The sequence below is a fragment of the Carcharhinus amblyrhynchos genome, chromosome 10 (assembly GCF_965287045.1).
Source record: "Carcharhinus amblyrhynchos chromosome 10, sCarAmb.v2.hapA, whole genome shotgun sequence".
NCBI lineage: Eukaryota > Metazoa > Chordata > Chondrichthyes > Carcharhiniformes > Carcharhinidae > Carcharhinus > Carcharhinus amblyrhynchos.
This window is the reverse complement of record NC_137333.1, coordinates 40,029,751-40,046,283: the sequence shown is the minus strand read 5'-3', so window position 1 is coordinate 40,046,283 and position 16,533 is coordinate 40,029,751.

Below are 16,533 nucleotides of genomic sequence, written 5' to 3'. Positions count from 1 at the left end.
ATAAATGCAAAGGCATTTTTCGTTGTGCAAGATTTCTTTCTGCACAAGCATAACCTTGGATGAAGTTGCTTACTAACACAGCAGTGTGCACTGTAACCACAAATGGCTACTTTGGAATCCAGATATGGTTAATTGTACTTTAGATCAATTAAATTAAAAAAAGTAACTATCATTGAGTTTGTGAGCTTATTTGCCAACATACATGCAAGTGCACTTTAATATTTGTATGTGTTTGTTGGTAAAATGGTAAGATGAAGAGTAAAGTATACAAGCTTTTTCTGATTTTGGTAAATGATAACTAAACACATCCATTGTATTTTGGGTATTTTCTACTCTGCTTAATGCATGCAATTAAAATTGTCTTGGTTTAAGAACACTTGTGGCTACTCAATGGCTTCTAATGGAATATTCCGCGAACAGTTAGTATTAAGACATCAACATTAGAAATATCACTAAGTGGAGGAATGGCAACACTTAGTAGGAAGTCTGAATATGTGGGGATCGTGAGGCCTGCCATGTTTGCTGTTGCTTCCTGCACTGCTGTCCAAAATGCTTCAATGTCAAGGAATGACATAAATACATGCAACAATGTATCTCATCCATCAAAGCTATTTTGGCTATAGATGCTCCAATAGCCATTTCCCAAAGAGAATGGAATTCAATAGATGAGAGATGTTTGCTGTGTTATCTTGAACTGGCACTCACTCCTGACTGTGGTAATTGTAAATACCTACACCCATATTCCTCTTCCTTTCCTCTTCCATTATCTGGCAGCTTCATCCTTTCCAGACCCTTGATTTTTTTTTGTTTGTGTCTCTGTTGATCCATTGATAAACATAATACAAAGGATAAAGGTGCAAAGGAAATAGACATACAATTCCAGGGGGTCAACACAGGCCAAGAAAGTTTGACTGCTGGGTAGATCTGAGAGATAGCAATATCTGCTGTACAAGTCTGGTAAGGTTTGTTTAAAAACTGGTGTGTGGGATAATCTAATCCCTGTGTAATATTTGTACTAACTGAATATTATGTTTCTCATGGAAGGCACATAATTCAAAATAACTAGTTTATCTGGGAGAGTCCTACTGTGTTAAATTGGGAAGTGTTTTTTTTTCTGAGGTGTACAGGCTGATATTGATGTAATTAATTGAGAGACACCTACCAGGGATGTGATTATGCTCCGAAGGAATCTGTGAAGTTGTCAGTTACATGCTTTGTGAAAAATACTGAATTAATTCAAACCCATCTTTAAATAAATTCTGTCATTGAATGTGGGCATTGCTGACAAGACCAGTATTCACAATGCACTCTCAATTGACCCTAAAAAGGTGGTGGTAAGCTGCATCCTTGAAATGCTTGCAGTCATTGTGATAAACATGCTCCCAGAATGCTTCTATAGAGGAAGTTCCAGGATTTTGACTCAGTGACGATGACAGAACAGCACAATATGTCTAAGTCAGAACGGTGTGTGATTTGGAGGGGACATTGAAGGTGATGAAATTTCCCTGCATCTTCTGTGCTTATTCTTTGAACTGGTGGAGATTGCAGATTTAGAAGGCATTGCTGAGAGGACCTTGGAGAGATGTTGCAGTGCATACTATAGATGGTAAATAACATTGCTGCATTATACCATTGGTGGAAGAAGTGAATGTTTCAGGTGGTGGATAGGGTACCAGTCAAGATGATAACTTTGTCCTGTATTGTGTTAAAGTTCTTGAGTGTTGTTGAGATTCATCTGGGCAAATGGAGAGTAGTCTATCACATACCCAGCTTACATCTTCCTTTACCCAGTGTTTCTTGCATTTATGTGGCTGGCCCAGTTAAATTTCTCATCTGTGGTGACTCCAGGGTGTGGATGGTGGGGAATTCAGTGATAACAAAGAACAGCACAGCACAGGAAACAGGCCCTTCAGCCCTACAAGCCCACACCGCTTATTTTAACACTCAGTGAGTGCCTTATTCAAGTCCTCCTTCTACGTACAACTTTTGTCTACATCTAGTGGACTCCACAATAAAGGGGTGCAAATTTAGGGAATTATATACGTGCATCAGATTAAGGGAGATCCAATTTAGGGACAATTAAATCAGCCTAAAAGCATGTTTTTGGGGTGTGGGAGGAAATCGGAGCACCCGGAGAAAACCCACGCAAGCATGGGGAGAACATGCAAACTCCCACAGACATTGACCCAAGCCAGAGATCCAACCCAGATCCCTGTAACTGCACAGCAAACAGTGATAGTCACTGAGCTGTCGTGTTGCCCGTCAATTGGTCCAGTTTAAGCGTACACTAATGGACGTGAAGCACTAGGCAACTCTCAGAGCAACATCCAAGAGCAGCCCTCACACGACCCACCGTGTGTATGCCCCTTGTTGGCCAACAAGGCAGACTGAATCACCTGTGGATGTGAAAAGGAGACATCAATAAACATACAACAGGCTATACAGACATTAACGGAAGATCCCCAATAGCTCCAACGTAAGAGACAGGTGAGCCTTAAAATTTGTTGGAACAGCCGATAGAAATCAGTTAATTCCCAGGAACATCCTGAGGATCTTGATCTTCAACTAGAACATTCTTTTATATCCCTCCATCTCCAGTCTGCTCATGTGCCTAACTAGGTAAGCCTTAAACAACCCTAGTGTGTCTGCCTCCACCACCCTACTTGGCAGTGCATTCCGGGCCCCCACAGCCCTCTGTGTGAAAAACATCCCTCTAACATCTGAGTTATACCTCGCCTCTCTCACCTTGAGCCCGTGACCCCTCGTGATTTTCACATCCAACCTGGGAAAAAGCTTCCCACTGTTCACTCTATCTATACCCTTCATAATCTTATACACGTCTATTAGATCTCCCCTCATTCTCTGCCTTTCTAGGGAGAACAACCCCAATTTGCCCAATCTCTCCTCATAGCTAAGACCCTCCATACCAGGCAGCATCCTGGTAAACCTCCTCTGCACTCTCTCCAAGGCCTCCACATCCTTCCGGTAGTGTGGCAACAGGATGGTAATGCCTTGAATGTCAAGAGAACGTGGTTAGATTCTCTCCTGTTAGAGATGGTCTTTGCTGGGTATTTGTTTGACATGAGTGTTATTTGCCACTTCTCGAGGGTGGATGTTGTTCAGGTGCTGCTGCATGTGGACATGGACTGCATCATTATTTAAGGAACTGCAAATGGAACTGACACTTCCCAATCAGTCTGATCTTATGATGGAGGAAACATCAGTGATGAGACAGCTAAAGATGGTTGGATCGAAGACATTATCCAGAGGAACTCCTGCAGTGATGTTTTGCGGCTGAAACAATTGACCTCCAATAACCACAATCATCTTGCTTCGTTCTGGCTATGACTTCAAGCAGTGGAGAGTTTTTTTGATCCTGATTTTCAATCTCTGTTCTGTAACACAACATATGTGTGTTTTCTGTGCTACAATGCTTTAACCCAGCCACAGATGCAGGCAAGCCAGCCTGCATTGGCACCAGTGCCCAGTCCAGTTAGGTAGGGCATGGTTTATGGCAGGGAGGATATCGAGCTGTAAAACATTTATGTGTGGCGGAGGGAGTGCTGATGCACCTTCAATCCTCATGATTGACGTGGGCCTAATCCTTGGCTAAGTTACTGGTGAACATTATATTCATACTCCCTGGGAAATGGAAGTTGGCACAACAACACAAAAACTACATCAAAGGAATTGATGCAGTCATTACCGCCTCAGTGAGAAACTATTAATGGACACTGAGATGCGCACATGGTTGGAGAGACCATCATGGCTACAGATCTTGTGCTTTGACCCTAGAAATGAAGACAGCCTTTTCACTCTTTACTGGAAGTGTTTGCAAAATGCATTTGTAACCTTTACTCATTACAAGACAATCCTCCAAATGCCAGAAACTTGTGTTGTCATTGCTTTCGAATGCTGTGGAGACGTGTTTATGAGGTGTTGCCCAAAATGTGACCCCGAGCCTACTCTAGACCTCCTGGGGTATGTGCCTTCTGTGCTGGTGGAATGTGCAGATGAATACATTGATGGTTTTTCATCTGATGCCTCCTCAGCATCTTCCTATGAGGTGGCCTGGGGGCTGGGGCTTTTAAAGGTCTGGAGCTTTGTCTGGAGCTGCTGGTGCCTGTGAGGACGAGAAGATAGATATAATTCATAAACAGGCAGAATACAACATTGCATGTCACTCACTGTGATTGCAAGGATGTGATCAATGCATGGAGGTCTCATCCATACTGGCTTGCTAGGAGAGGCTAATCTTACCTTCCCCAGAGGAGCAAACTTTGACTTCAACTGGCAGCTCCTCGGCATCCTCCTCAAACTGCGACTAATGCGAGACGTCTGCCGTCCCTCCTCCCATCTGGGATATCACTCAGTGGTTGAGGGTGAGTTTGACCTGCATAAAGATAGATGCAATGGAATGTGCTGAGAAGAAATGGAGGATTGGTTGGGAAGCATGCATACCTGCTGTGTGTGCTGTGCCCTCCTAAATAAGGCCTGAGGATGAGTTTGTGCAGCATGACAGATGAGATGCTGGTGATGTTAAAGTTTCCGTGAAACAATCAGTGCTAGTGTCTATCCAGCTAATATTATGTGAGATGCTTTGAGTGCCAATATGAGAGTGTGAGATTGGAGTGAACTGAAGTTGACTGACCCTGATGGCGTGGATGAGATCATTCATCCTCTTCTTGCACTGGTTGGTGTTTCTTTCAACCACCTGCTGGGCTAGCGAGATGAGGCTGGTGGATTGCCTGAAGCCATCCCATGAGTAGAAGATTTCACTGTTACGAACCTGAAAGAAGTTATTGCTGAACCTGGGAGAAGCTTATTTCTTTGATGGAGCCACATCAAGAAGTTTTCTGTACACAGCTGGCTTGTTGTGAGTAATGTGTATGTTTGGGTCACATTTAAATATGACGCTCAGACCTTCAACCTCAATAGGCGACGGTGGGGTGGATAAAACAGTGCCTGACACGAAACGTGATTTGGAGAACAGCTCCCGATGCATAATAATTGAATTTCTGAGTGTGAAATGAGGCTCAAGTGCCCACCCCACCACTTAGCGGGAAATGCGGCATGAAACCCATCAGCATGTAGAAAAATTGAAAGTAGGAGCAGTAAGCCATTCAGCCCTACGAGCCTGCTCTATGATTCATTATGATCATGGCTGATCATCCAACTCAATAGTTTGATCCTGGCTCCCCTCCATGTCCTTTGATGTCCTTTGCCCATATCCTTAGTTCTGGACAACCCCACCATTGGGACATCCTTCCTGCATCTATCCTGTCTAGTCCTGTTAGAATTTTAAAGTTTCCTATGAGATTCTCTGTCATTCTACAGAATTCAGGCAAATATAATCCTAACCAACTCAGTCTCTCCATGTACATCAGTCTTGTCATACAAGGAATCAGAATGGTAAGCCTTCGCTGCACTCTATCTGGAGCCACTGCACTTCGTTTCCAAAATGGAAAGTCCCACCCCATGTCTCCAGCTAAATAAGCCGACTTGTTTTTTTTGATTTGATTTGATTTATTATTGTCACACGTATTAGTATAAAGTGAAAAGTATTGTTTCTTGCGCACTATATAGACAAAGCATACTGTTCATAGAGAAAGAAACAAGAGAAAGAAACAAGAGAGTGCAGAATATATTTTTACAGTTATAGCTCCAGTGGAGAGAAAGATCAACTTGATGCAAGGTAGGTCCATTTAAAAGTCTGCATTTTAGGATCTTACCTTTTTAGCTGTTACTCCTTAAAACAACATGGGCCTAACCTTTTAAGTGTAATAGACTTCAAGCCTCTTTAGTTGCACTTTTTCTATTTTCGGCAGTTAAACTTTAATCTTTCCAGAACTAAACATTACCTCATAAAATATTAACATGTGCTATGAACTGGAGATTTGTCACAATTAGAAAGAAAGACACAAAAAGCAGCAGAGTATCTACTCTGAGGAGCTATGAATGGACAATAGTGTATTTATATCATATCAGTTTATAGAGGTACAAATTAGTCACAGAGGGAGTCAGTGCCAATGAATTTGGTATGGTATGGATTGCTGTGTCACACGGAGATGGAATTTATATGGAATGGACATTATGAGGGATGATGAGAAGGCATGGAATGTGTATGGGATTTAAAAGAAGGCAGAAAAAGCAAAATACTCTAAATGCTGGAAATCTGAAATAAAAGCAGAAAATGCTGAAAGAGGAGTCTCAGCAGGTATGGCAGCATCAATGGAGGGAGGAACAGTTAATGTTTTCAGTCTGTGTGTTAAGCTCATCTGACTCAGACTGAGCAGGTGCCTAATCTTTAGCAGCCTTCAGCGTGCCAGAGATTTGGGCTGTCCTTAACTTGTTAGTGAGATGCTCTCCAGAAAGTGAGACTGAGTTTAATCAAGAGCTGTGCCCCACTGAGTTCTCCTCTGCACTGGTGGAGGGTGCGGGTGAGCACTATGATGGTTCTTCCTCAGCCTCCCCCTTAAGTGTGGACTGAAGGCTGAAACTGCTGCTTGGCTGATGAGCATGAGCAATATAAAACTGCATGTGACTCTCTGTGATTGTTAGGATTTTCTGAAATGATGGAGTTGTGATCTGTACTTAATTGTCGAGAGAGGCCAATCTCCTCTTCACCACAAGAGCAATCCCTGTCCTCAAATGCCAGCTCAGCTGCAGCCTCCTTGAACTCTGAGGGTAATGATGTCAGTCATCACTCCCCCAGTCTGCAGCCTTTGTTGCCTGTTGTTGCCAACTTGGCCTATATGCAAACAAAAGAAAGCCATGTGATTCGAGGGGATGGAGTAGAAATTGGGTTAAATTCCTGTCCAGTGTAGTGATTAGTGAATAGTCCTCCCCAAAAGGGCCAGAGGATTAACTATTAATAACACGATAGATGGGATCGTAGTGACGTCAGAGGGTGAGTGTTGAAATGTGTCCCCTGCTAATGGAAGTGTGAGATCCAAGAAGAGAGTAATGATTTGAGAACACAATGCCTTGATGAAAGTTTGATATTGAAAGGAATTGAATGATAGCTTACCCTAGCAGAGCGGATGAGATATTCAGCATCTTCCTGCACTGGATGATTCTTTGGGCATAATTGCCAGCGGTTATTAGCCTCATTGGTGTGCGATGGCCTCCCAGGCCAAAGATGTGAGGTTTGTGTGCTTCCTCAAGCCATCCCTAAGATACAGGATGTACCTGTGCACCCACACTCCACTGATGAAGGCCTCAAGGGACTTGTGGGTGGAGTGGAGTGCTGCCTCCTTCTTGAAGCTTTCGGCTTTATTATTGTGGCTAAAAGACATCTATGCAAGTGTCCAGAAGACAGGTGGGTTGAAATAAGTGTGGCATATATGTTTAATACGGTGACCTGAGCTTTGAACCTGTCAGCGATGAATCAGCTTCCGACCCATCATATTTGCCTGAGCATAATTATTGAGCTTCCAAGTGCGGAATTGGGTGCCAGCAGCCATTTCAACCAATGGGAAGGGGGCCACTAGAACTGGCCACGTTCTCACTTAGTCTCGTAAGTAGAAAATTCCACCCATGAGTCAGTTGCAGGTATTGCAGGGAATAGGTCACAATTTACCTTACTTATCAAATAATCTGTAGATTGTTAACATGAGATGGAATAACTGATGAAGTCAATTATTGAAAGTTATTGAGAAATTTGAGAGGCTTTGCCAGACAAGAAAATATCTTATGCATGAGAATTATGTTTTCAGTCTGAAGAAATGAACAGAGTAGGGGAACTGATTGATCACTATATCACTGCTGAAGAATCTTGCATACACTTGGCAGGCTATTGAACTGAAGTATGCCACATAGTTTTAGATGAAGCAGCTAAGCAATGAATGAACTGTCCATACAATTAAGCAAAAATGGATTGTCAAAGATAAACTAGCTGAGATGAAATTCAGTGAGAAGAAGTCCAAATTGAGTGGAAGTGAATTAAATAGCAATTTTATGAGAAAAAGTATCCTAAGAGCACTTTTTCTATAATTTAATCCCAACATGTGAGTGTATCTGGCTTGTCCATCAGTTATTTCCTATCCTTGGTTTTCCCTGAGTTTTGTACAACTGAGTCACTTGCTACTTCATTTCAGGGGGATATATTAATTTCATTGGTGTGGAGCATGGCTCATGTATAACCCAAGTGTGAATAGGGGTGGCAAAGTTTGTTCCCTAAAGCATGTTAATGAACCAATTGAGTTTTTTAGCCTTCAGACTGGGCTATAAGAAAACAGTTTAGAAACTAATTTTATTTTAATTGTAAAAGAAAGGATGGAATTTTCCCAGTGTCATAATGGCAAGAAAACTGAAGTGCTCTATGCTGGTCCATCAGGCACACTCCAATTGTCCCACATTCGGTCACTTTTTGGGAGAGTGATGAGTTGTGCGCCAGTGCTGGGTGGGGCGGGACCTAAACATATTGGTGAGCCCAGCTTTAGAATGCTCAGGTGCCATTTCACAAGGACTCCCTGTTCTCATAGTGCACCAGGAAACTCCCTCCCTCCCACCACGGACATTGGGACCCTCCCCTCCCCTACCTACCCCTACCTCATCGGTGGCATTAGCCCCCACCTCCTCCTTGACATGGGTTAGCAGTATAGGGGCAATGTAGCCCTACCGATGAGTTCCCTTGCCTGACTCCACACATGCCCGCCTCTCCATCATGGCCTCCAACATGCCCCCTTTCATGATCCACCCATGCATGAGCTTCCTTGCCTGAACACCCCCTGCAAAGTCCCCTGTCATAGCCTTGCCCTACATACACCCCAGTTACTGCACATCCTCTCCCCCATTATAGCTCCCCCAGCTCACCTCCCACCCCCCCATGTTATTTTATGGAATCAGTGCACCCTACACCAGCTGTGGTGAGGTCAACAATATCTAGATGTCAAGTTTCAAAAAATAGTGCAGCTCTGTGTTGTTTACATCCACTTAAATATGATGCAAATGCTATAGGAAATCCAGGTGATCCCTATATGCAGAAACATGAACCTCAGTTATAATGGTCCTTAGAATCATTGGCCTGAATTTTCATGATGCGACTCCTGCAGCAGCCTCAACTCCAGTGGCCATGATGCCATATCATGCTCTAATAAGCATTCTTTGGCACATAGCTTGAGTGAGAAAAGGCCCTTAAGTAGGTATTAGGTGACTACTTAAGGGCTGTAATTGGGACAAGGGCAGGCTTCCCAACTCAGGGTTGGCGGGGACCCAGAGGGAACCCTGTCCATGCTGTTTCACGCTTTGCACCACTCCACACCCCTACACCTCCCCACCACAGAACCCACTGGGAGGAGGGTGGGGGCAGGGTGGGTGGCAGAGGTGGGGCATAGTGAGAGATGTGGTGAAGCATAAACTTCTGGCCATAAAATTAGGTAGAACAGAAAGAGGTCATTTGGTTCATTGTGCCCAGGCTACTGCTTTGAAACAGCTGTCCAAATAACCTCACGTCCTGGCTGTTTCAATTATAGACAGAGTGGGGATGGAATAGCGTATAATTTTATGTTTTAAGTTATAGGAAAGGATGTCTAAAAGCAATTTGCTGAAGGTTGTGATAACTAGAAAATTGTAACAGAAAAATTGTTAAAAACAAGACAACTGATGCATCATGAACCTATGAAAATTGTGAAATAACAGAAAATGATGTAAACACTCAATAGATCAGGCAGCATTCATGGAGAGAGAAGCAGTTGACATTTCAGGTACATTTCAAGTCAATGACCTTTCATCAGAACCGCAAGATGTTAATTATTTCATTCGAAAGACAGAATACCCAGAAGGGCAACATTCCCTCTGTCCTGTACTGAAGTATCAGCTTTGATTTTGTGTTCAAGTCTTTGAAGTAGAGGTTGAACCCACAATTTTTGATACAAGAGTCTAGCATGCTACCAACTACTTCTATGTACAGCAGACAAAAGTGTTCAATGACACCACTTAGCAAAACAAGACCAAGCTATAATTGAAGTCAAAAACCTAAGAACAGAACATTCGGTTCTTACGTACTGAGATATGGAGAGTGTATTACAATGTGATACAAGTGAATCAGGTCATTTCAACTTGAGAAATCGAGGTCTATACTGCACTGCAACAGAAATACACACTTTGAGAAAGAAATGCCTTCTGTTACATTTGAGCAGTTGAATAACATCTATGACAGAGGCATATCATAAACTCTTGCAGAGAGTTATTAAGTGCAAGAGCTCTACTAGAACAATTAAACAACCTTGGCCAATAAAAGACAGTAGTATAAAAATAAATACAAATAATAGTGGCAACCCATGTGCTTGGTGAGATATAAAGATCAGCAAATGACTATAAGTAGGTAATAAGAAATGCAGAAAGGAAGTATGAACAAAAAGCTTGTGAAGGGTATCAACAACAACACTAAACATTTGAAAGAGGGTGGTTAAGCACATTTTAGGTTCCTTGAAGACAGATGCAGATGATACTGTAATTGAAGATATGGAAATTCCAGACTTGCTAAATAATTGCGTTGCAGTGTTGGAAGAGAATAAGGAAACAAAAAAGAAAGAACTTGTATTTATATGATGCTTTTTATTACCTCAAGACATCCTAAAAATTAGATTGATAGATTTTTGTTGGGCATGGATTTCAAGGAATATGGAATCAAGGCAGGTTAATTGGCTTGAAATACAGATTGGCATTGATCTAACTGATTGGTGGAACATGTTTGAGAGGCTGAAATGCCCTGCTGCTTCCTATGTGTAACCAATTAACTACAAAGAATGTTGTTATATTTGCAATACACACTTAAAATGGAAGCAAAGGATGTGTACATTACTAAAATTTTGAGTAGCTCTTACTCACTCAGATGTATAAAGCTAACGGCAGTGATTATAAATACTCCTGAGTTGAAGCTGAATTCATTGAAGAAATTGAAAACATCAACTGACAGCAGCCTCTTTCTAACTCAGAACAACATCTAACTGAAATCTAGTAGAAAAGTCAGAAATGGCAAGCCCTTCAAAAGTTGAAACATGCAGTTTGAATGGCAATTATGCAAAAATGCACTGGGAGATTGAAGTGGTGTCAACTGTGGCTCAGTTGGTATCATTCTTGCTTCTGCGTCAGAAAGCTGTGACTCCAAAACTTAAATGCTTAATTTAGGCTGCCACTTTAGCACTTTACTGAGCAAGTCTGAGGGCCTCCTAAGGCAGTGTATGCTCTCTTAAATGATAAAGATCCTATTGTAGTGTTTGAAAGGGAGGGAACTTCTTCCCTACTTCACTGAAGTTCAGGCCCATCATGTAGTCATTATAAGGCTGCTGCCTCTGACAACTTGCTGCACTTGGCTGCAGAGTTTCCTACATTGTACAAGTGACTACACTTGACCAAATGGGCTTTGAGACAGCCTTATGTTGTAAAAGGCACTATATAAATGGAATGATTTTCTTTTCTACAATTAATATTGCTGAAATGAAATGTTTGCTCAAGATGAGACCAAAATCAACGTACAGGTTGTCAACATCCCACAAAATATTAGGACAAAGATATTAAAGCAAATATGCTTAGATTGAATGATGCTTGATAAACTGGACTGGTGTGACTTTTGAAACCAAAGCCTGGACTATGTGGTGAAATTTTTAAATCATATCTCAAATAGGGTTGGCAAACTCTCCTGGATTGTTTTGAAGTCTCTAGTAAATAAATATAATTCTCCTGGACAATACTAAAAGCAACTCTGGAGAAAACTCATTGGAATATATTCAAATATTTGTTCATTCTAATTTCCTTGGAACACTCTTGTTTATTAGTTATAAAAATATTAGATATGGTTAAAAGTCTAATTGACAATCAAGAATCATCCAATCATGTAACTAAAAATCTATTTGCTAAATAGTTGGCAGGGGAAAGTGGAGAACCATGAGACAGGCCATGTCACGTGACCAAAGGTGGGCACTGGAGGGCAGGATGGTTGCAGGCAAGAAGTCATCTAATGAAAACAGAAGTCTGAAAACCAAGTCCTAAAGTCAAGCAAACTCAGGCAAGAACCAACATATCTCTGAGGGAAGGTCATCAAAAGGGACAAATAGAGGAAGACAGATTAAACCTCCACTGAAGTTGAAGGACTGTACTTTATAAATGAATAATTACCAAAGGACTCTAAAAAAGCTATTTAAAGGAAGCCAACTGAATAATGCTTTGATTTTTTTTTGAAAAGATAGAATGATATTGATACAATCAGCAGACAGACAGGCACCTGAAACCATTATGCTCTCCAGTCATTGAATCTAACTAGGTCATCCAAGTTTCTTGTTAAATTCTCTGATTAATTTGGACACTTACTGCAAGCAAAATATGCCACTTCAAGACTAATTGATAAATGGACCAATAAATACCCTCCTTCCGTGCCCGTTGGGCACCGCAGGGGCTGAGGTGCCTTATAGACCCCGACAATCACTTTTTGATTTGACGTGTCTTAAGTTTCCTTCGTACCTTTTGTTTCTGTTCAGGCCCCCCCTCCTTTTGGGGAGCTGCCCCCTTTTCTTTGTCCAAATGTAATTTAAGTTTGTTTTGCTTGGTTCGACCCGAAAGACCGACCAATAAATACCCTACTGAATGTGAATCTGTGGTTTGAATCGTTATATTTATGCAGGTGTCAGATCAGCCACGATCTTATTGAATGGTGGAGCAGGCTCATGGGGCTGAATGGCCTACTCCTGCTCCTTGTTCACATTTTTCTGGACCATTTTTGGGATTCGCTGGGGACCTATGAGGGCAAACTGCTTTGGAAGGGATGTTGGCTGGGATGTTCCAGGCCGCATGCTACAGACGATGTGCAGAGTCAAATTTGGTACATAATTCCAGGGAGTTGCATTTCAATAGTAGCACTGAAGAGTGCATTTATACTGCAGTTGCAGAGCAATGCAAATCGCATTCACTTTGCATCAATTGTGTAAATATGACTTGAATCTGACTTTAGGGACCCACAAGAGATTGGAATCAATTGGATTGAAGCTCCCTGGAAGGAAGACTCTTACTTGCTTCACTTTGCAGTCAGTTAATGGCTTCACATCCAATTTGCACTCCCAAATTTTACATTAAGACAAAGCAATTTTTTGATTTACACTAACCCTTGCACTTGTGGAATGCCATGCGGTTAAAAAAGATTGAGCTTTTGCCCCAATTTTAGACTTAAAAAGAAAACAAACATAGAGAAAGATGGAGATTTAGTATGGATGCAAAAAACTATTTAAAATTATTCATAAACATCCCTCCCCTGAGATAAAGTAGCAGGAATTGGAAAGCTTAGTTATATCCTTGAAAACTAGACAATATTTGGTCTGCTTTATGTAGTGCCATTTCCTCATGGGTATTCTTTTCTCTCATGTGCTTGTCTTTGTTTAACTGAAACCAGCTTTTTCCTTATCAATGTCATTAAAACTGCCTTATTTTGCTGTGTGACTTGATATCAAAGGATGGGAAGAAGTAGTTTTACATGATTAGAATGCAAGATTATGGGTGTAATTTCATTAACTGACTAGAAGTAAGTGCTATACTGTTGTTTAAAATAGTTGCATGTGTATATATGTATTTTATGCTAATTATTTCTGTTATCTTTATCCTAAATTAAAAGGATTGTTTTACATCTGATAGAGAGGCAAGTATCTTATGAGCCTAATCTGGTAAGGTTAAGAAATTACTATTCAGTTATTCAACCGTTTTGTTAATTGATTCCACATATTTGACCAGTTTATCTTTTACATCCTAGAATACAACAGCGCTGGACTAAGTTGCTTTAGTTTATTTGTGTTCAGCCAAGTCCACCCCCACCCGCCCCATCCCCTCGGCATGTTTTCTAGCAAGGGTGGAGGCAGTTTACCATTGGCTGATAGCAGGGTGTTCCAGTCCATCCAAAGTCTACAGCGTTGTGTATTTCTTGTCCTCACAGCACTGGGGACCCTATGAGAGGGGTTGCCTTTGGTGGGACCAAAAGATCTCGCCGGTGGGAAGTACCAGAAAATCTTGCTCTGCGAGTGAAGTACTTATTATTCAAAAGCTGAAATTTAGCTACCTCTTTTCTCAGTTTAGAATTGGGTTCGTTCTTTCTTACGCATATCAGTCCAAACTCCAACTCATTTGACCAGCTTACCTATTCCTTTCATGCATGTAAAAATTTGGAATATATTTGCCAAAGACTTTTTTTCACCAGCAAGAACGGATCTTGATTGGTCAACCTTTTAAAATGTACTATTCTTTGTTGCATATTTGAATGCTTTCCAAAAATGGCGTCTTTCTGTTTGTACCGGTTCTTGTAGACAAAACTCGAAAGGTAATCTGATCAATTCTGTACATAGAATGTTGGTGTACTCTGAGGCGTGCTTGTAAGAGTGAAAGAAGGTTAAATCCTCTTAATATTTAAGGCATCGTTTTACAAGTCTCTGCTGCTGATGAGAAGCCAACCGAATATTTTGCCAATTCTAATGTATTATCTTCACAATTTTCTGATTGTTAAAATTGCACTGAAACGTTTGCATCAGTGATTCATGAAGTAAAAATATTTTTATTAAGATGTTCAGTTAACTTTCTATGATTAACAACAAAAATATTGCAATTCAAGCTATCAACCCTACCCCGTGCCTGCCTCTTTCCATGTCTCCAACTGACCTTGAACCTGGCAGAAGTGTTCTGATTATATTTGTGCAATAAAGGTAAGATAAGAAGAAAGAACTTTACAGCTGTAGAAAGAATAGAGAAAAGAGAAATCAGATTGACGGGTGGAATAAGAAATTGGATTAAGAGGAGAGACTTTGCAAATTGTTCATTTCCTCACTGGATAAAGGAAGGTTAAGTAATGAGTAGAATTCTACTTTTAGGATTCTAGAGAGATTAAATAATGCATATCATCATAATCCTTCAACCTGTCCAGAATAACTGAGTAAGAGGTCTCACAACATCAGGTTAAAGTCCAACAGGTTTATTTGGAAGCACAAGCTTTTGGAATCTTGCTCCTTCATCAGGTGAGTGAGGGCTTGTGTTCGCAAACAGGGCATATACAGACACAAACTGAATTTACAAGATAATGGTTGGAATGCAAGAAATTACAAGTAATCAAGTCTTAGAGGTACAGACAGTGTGAATGGAGAGAGGGCCAAGCACAAGTTAAAGAGATGCGTATTGTCTCCAGTCGAAGAATTCCAGCAGAAACTGATTGCCAAGTTCCACACACATGAGGATGGCCTCAATCGGGATCTTGGTACATGTCACACTATGTGTAACCCCCATGACTTGCAAAATCTCACTAACTGTCCTGGCTGGAGACAATACACACCTCTTTAACCTGTGCTTAACGCTCTGTCCACTAACATTGTCTGTACCTTTAAGGCTTGATTACCTGTAAAGACTCGCATTCTAACTATTATCTTGTAAATTGAGTTTGTGTCTATATATGTCCTGTTTGTGAACACAAGTCCTCACCCATCTGATGAAGAAGTGAAACTCTGAAAGCTTGGGCTGCCAAATAAACCTGTTGGACTTTAAACTGGTGTTGTAAGACTTCTTATTTTGTTTACCCCAGTCCAATGCTGGCATCTCCACATCAGAATAACAGAACTAGAGAGCACAAATTGCACTTGTAGGGGCTATATTAAAAATTAGTCTGCAGATAGGGATAATTTTATCTTATTGCTTGGGTAGGAATTCATGATGTGGAGATGCTGGCATTGGACTGGAGAAAGCACAGTAAGAAGTCTCACAACACCAGGTTAAAGTCCAACAGGTTTATTTGACCTGTTACTCTGGTGTTGTGAGGCTTCTTACTGAGAACGAATTCCACAGGATTTGGTGGAACATCAGTTTTACACCCCACTCGATATTATTCTCTATTGACTTCAATAGGGAGTAAAATTGGGCAGGTTGTAAAACGAATGTTGAACTTCATCCTGTCAATTTCCTGATATATGGTCCAGGTTAAAGTGGTTGCGAGTGGTTGATCAATGGGACACTTATGGACCGGATTTTCCATCAGCACTCGTAAAATCCTGCATGAGCTCAATAGATCTTTGCATAGTCTGTGTCCTTCCCGCTAGGATTCTCATGGGGACAGGATAGGAAAATTCTGCCCATTTTCGAGAGGAGATGGTGGAAGCATTAAGTATTGAATATTCATAGAATCTTTAGAATTCCTACAGTACAAAAGGGGTTCATCTGTCCCATCAAGTCTGCACTAACTCTCTGAAAGAGCTTCTTACCAGGCCCACCATGTGCCACTATGCCACCCAATGCGAATCAGATTTCTTTCAGGAAATAATATTTTGTGATACAACATATACATAATTTGATTCATGCTGTGGCAAACTTAGCTTGCTTGGGAGCAATAGATGACTTTAGACTTATTTGTTCCATAGCTTTCTACTGTTCAGTTTTCTTGCAGATTAAGTGATTGAAATCTATAATTAGTCAATAGCTTAGTTATCATTGCATTACATGAATAGCTAAGACATTTGTATTGTTCTCATCCACTTCCTTTAAATCCTCGATGGAGGAGTGGAATGTTAGGCTTTGGAG